This window comes from Penaeus vannamei, chromosome 40 (assembly GCF_042767895.1).
Source record: "Penaeus vannamei isolate JL-2024 chromosome 40, ASM4276789v1, whole genome shotgun sequence".
Taxonomy (NCBI): Eukaryota; Metazoa; Arthropoda; class Malacostraca; order Decapoda; family Penaeidae; genus Penaeus; species Penaeus vannamei.
In genome coordinates this window covers 10,695,417-10,700,098 of record NC_091588.1, presented here as the reverse complement: position 1 = coordinate 10,700,098, position 4,682 = coordinate 10,695,417, and positions in this window count along the sequence as shown.

Here is a 4,682-nt window from a genome sequence, read left to right as displayed (position 1 = left end):
CACACACACACACACACACACACACACACACACACACACACATAATGTCAGTAGAAATAATGGCTTTCCAAATAGATCACCAAATTGCAAATTCTACCATGGTTATCAAAGTTACAAAAGTTTTAATCTGCATCTATTTTGATTGTGATGTTTAAAGCGAATGAATGTTCTTGTCACTATATGCATCTATCTCTCTGAATTACTGGATAATGTCTATCTCGACTTAAGATAACCTTAGATAGCCAAAAATGAAGGTTTGCGGTACGAAAACTATTGCAGAATTTGTATTTTTGGACCCAGGAACTTATCTGAAGTGCCAGGCAGGTGAATGATTGACGAAACAATACATATTCTTAAGAAGCAAATAATATATGAAGTGCAGTTTTTTTCTTCTTCTTTTAAGTCCCTTTAACTATTTTCCAACTTTGCGTTTGTCAGATATCTGAACAGTCAGGCTAGTAAATGGTTCATGAAATATTGTATATTCTTGAGAACCATTTGGTTTATGAAATGCACACTTTTTTTCTTTCTTTCTTTCTTTTTTTTCTCTTTTTTTGGCCACCAATCTTCTTTTTTCAATTTTCTGTTTGCCAGATATCTGAAAAGTCAGACTAGCAAACGACTGACGAAATGTTATATATTATTGAGAAGCAATTCACGAAGTATAGGCGGTATTTATTTTTCTTTCTTTCTTTCTTTTTCTGCTCACTAAGCTTCTTTCGCGTTTTGTTTGCAGTGTGATTACATGTAGGAGAAAGTAGGAGGAGGAGAGTGGAAAGAGGGGGTACTTGAGGAGTAGATAGGGGAGGCGGGAGGCACTTGAGGAAGGGATAGAAGGCCCTTGACAAAGAGGTAGGAGATCCTTGAGGAAAAAGGAGGAGGAAGGGGCACTGGAGGGGGACATAAGGGGGCTTTTTCCCTCATCATCCTCATCCTTCTACTCATCATCACCTGGAGGCGATACGAGGAGGCAGGAGGTATCAGAGGAGAAAGTAGCATGCTCTTCTTCCTCCTCCTGCTCATTATCATCATCATAAGTAGGATGTTCTTCCTCCTCATCATCATTATCATTATCATCATGATCATTATCATTATCACCATTATCATTATCATCATCATTATCATCATCTTCATCTTCATCATGATCATGATCATTCATTAACGTCATCACCATGATCATTATCATCACCTCTTAAAACAGGGTGTAATTTATATAAATCGCAGCATCAGACAAGAGCCAGCATGCGCTAGTGTTGGTGCTTGACCTTCACTACAATTGAACAAATTAATATATTAACAAGTATCATGTATCGATCACTCTGTACGAGTTCATTATTGCGTTCTCTCAATTAGAAAAAAATAATTATCGCTCTTGTAACTCTTGCATTATGTATATTAGGCACGTAATCCCACTCTCTGATTTTGGGCCCTTGATTATGGTTAATGGCGACGTATTTCTCTCAGCACATTTCCTGCGTGTGGTGTCGCGGTGACCCCGTGTTATAAACAGCCGTGGTAATAGGTCCCAGATTGTAGATGGCCGTTGGCGGTGTCTGGTCATTGGCCTAATAATTTTCTTGCAATATATGAGTTCGTCAAGGGGCTGAACGGTCGATAGGCAGTGAAAAAAAATGGCTTTAGTGGCTGTGTTTTACAGTTACGGCCTGTGCTATCATATTCCTTTCTGCAGCATATCGTCCAAAGCTGTGAGACTTACACTTAAACTCCGTCCAGTTTCAGGAAAGGAAAAACTGGCACCTTACCCGGAACTATGAAATACTAAAATAATAAAGACCCATCGAGAGCAGCATATATATATATATATATATATATATATATATATATATATATATATATATATATATATATTTATTTATTTATACATATATATATATATATATATATATATATATATATATATATATATATATATATATATATATATATATATATATAACGATACGCATGCAAACACACAAATATTAGGTGTCGGCTGATTAGAATATGAACAAAAAACAAAAAACAAAAAATGCGAATCGGAGTAATCCAGTTCATGTTGAGTTGCCAGTTTCTTCGTTTCTAAGACTGGAAGCTCTCTAGTTCAGTGGTCGAATAGGAGTGTTCAAGAATTCCGAGGGTCTTGCAGGGGCTTGAGAACATTAGCCGGCTTCTATTACGTGGGATTATGGTACTAGTACTGCTAATGAGTCCCAGGGATGTCTTACGGTTGATTAATAACATCTCTCTCTCTCTCTCTCTCTCTCTCTCTCTCTCTCTCTCTCTCTCTCTCTCTCTCTCTCTCTCTCTCTCTCTCTCTCTCTCTCTCTCTCTCTCTCAAACTTTACTCCTTTCCCACATTAAATATTTTCCCTCTATACCACCCTCAAACTAAGCCCTTTATCATATAATTACCGTAATTTCATAGCTGTTTAAGATAATAAGTAGCAATTTTATATTTGTGTATATTAGCCAGACTCGTCGATCTAGGCCACTTAACCTTATTTTCAACATTTTATGGTGCTTCTCCCTTTATCATTTTTCCAATTCCCCGACGTGACCTTTCTTTATCTTGTTCTGTCTCATTCTGTCTCCATCTGTCCATCTAACTCTCCCTCCCTCCCTCTTTCTCTCTCTCTATTTTCCTCCCTACCTCCCTGCCCCCCCCTCTCTCTCTCTTCCTCCCACCTTCTCTCACTCACTCTCTCTCTCTCCCTCCTTTCCTCCCTCCTCCTCCTTCTCTCTCTCTCTCTCTCTCTCTCTCTCTCTCTCTCTCTCTCTCTCTCTCTCTCTCTCTCTCTCTCTCTCTCTCTCTCTCTCTCTCTCTCTCTCTCTCTTTCTCTCTCTCTTTCTCTTCCTTCCTCCCTCCTTCTCCTCTCTCTCTCTCTGTCTCTCCTCTTCCCTCACTCATTCACTCTCTCCCTCCCTCCCTTCCTCCCACCTTCCCTCCCTCCCTCTCTCTCTCTCTCTCTCTCTCTCTCTCTCTCTCTCTCTCTCTCTCTCTCTCTCTCTCTCTCTCTCTCTCTCTCTCTCTCTCTCTCTCTCTCTCTCCCTTCTTCCCCCTCTCCCTCCCTCTTTCCCTCTCCCTCCCTTCTTCCCCCTCCCTCCCTATTTCCCCTTCCCTCCCTCCCCCTCTCCCTCCCTCCCTCCCTCCCTCCTTCCCTCTCTCTCTCCCTCCTTCCCCCTCTCTCTCCCTCCCTCCCTCCCCTCTCCCTCCTTCCCCCTCTCCCTCCCTCCCTCTTTTGATATCTTTATTGCCAATTACAACGCTCACGGTTATGACGTCACTGTCTTAATTGCTCCTCCTTTCAACGGCATTCGGGCCCTGTTGACTGCTCGTTTTCCTTGCGAGGTTCGTGGGAGTCGTTAGTGGCTTCGTTGTCCCTTTGTTATGTTATCAGTCTCGTTGACTTGATCAGTTCTGTTGTTGAGGATCGGGTTTCTCTTCAGGATCATCATAGGCATTATATTGATGATGATAATTGTTATATTATTGTTTAACTATTATTATATATATCATCATATGTATATGCATGTATACGTATATGTATGATCATGAATTTTCATATATATACATATTATATATATATATATATATATATATATATATATATATATATATATATATATATATATATATATATGCATATATATGTATATGTATATGTATGATCATGAATTTTCATATATATACATATATATATATATATATATATATATATATATATATATATATATATATATATGTGTGTGTGTGTGTGTGTGTGTCTGTGTGTGTGTGTGTGTGTGTGTGTGTGTGTGTGTGTGTGTGTGTGTGTGTATGTATGTATGTATATATATATATATATATATATATATATATATATATATATATATATATATATATATATATATTTATTTATATATTTATATATACATAAACACCTTTCTTCCTCTTCCTCTGAATCCTGCCTTCACCTTGCTTTCCAAAGGTGCTTTTCTGTTCGCTTAATTCAGCTGTGTCTGGAATATCATTAGTCCCTGCCACCCCTCCCCCTTCCTCTCGCCCTTGGGACATCTTTTCCTTTCTCTATTTGCTGCGCATCGTGTGTGTGTGTGTGTGTGTGTGTGTGTGTGTGTGTGTGTGTGTGTGTGTGTGTGTGTGTGTGTGTGTGTGTGTGTGTGTGTGTGTGTGTGTGTGTGTGTGAATGGATGGATGTACAATATACATATCCTCCTCTATCGTCTCTATTAATCATGACCTTACTGTCTTTACTCTCTCAGCCTTTATTCTCCTCGCCGAACATCTTCGCTCTCTCTCTCTTTCTCTCTTCCTCCCTCCTTCCCTCCCCCCTCTTCCTCCCTCCCCCTCCCCCTCCCTTCCTCCCCCTCCCCCTCTACCTCCCTCCTCCCTCCCTCCCTCCCTCTTTCCCTCTCTTTCCCTCCCTCACCCCTCTCCCTCCCCCTCCTTTCCCCCTCTCCCTCCCTCCCCCCTCCTTCTCCCTCCCTCCCTCTTTCCCTCTCTCTCTCTCCTTCGCTATCTTCCTCCGGTAAGCGTGCGTGGGTGCTTGTCGGAGGTGGCTCGGGCTGGGCTTATTGCAGTCTCACAGCGCTTGAGGCAACAGCTGTGTGCTCTTGGCAGGAAGAATATGGGGAGGGGGGAGGGGACTGTAGGAGGGGGGGAGGGGACTGTAGGAGGGGGGGGT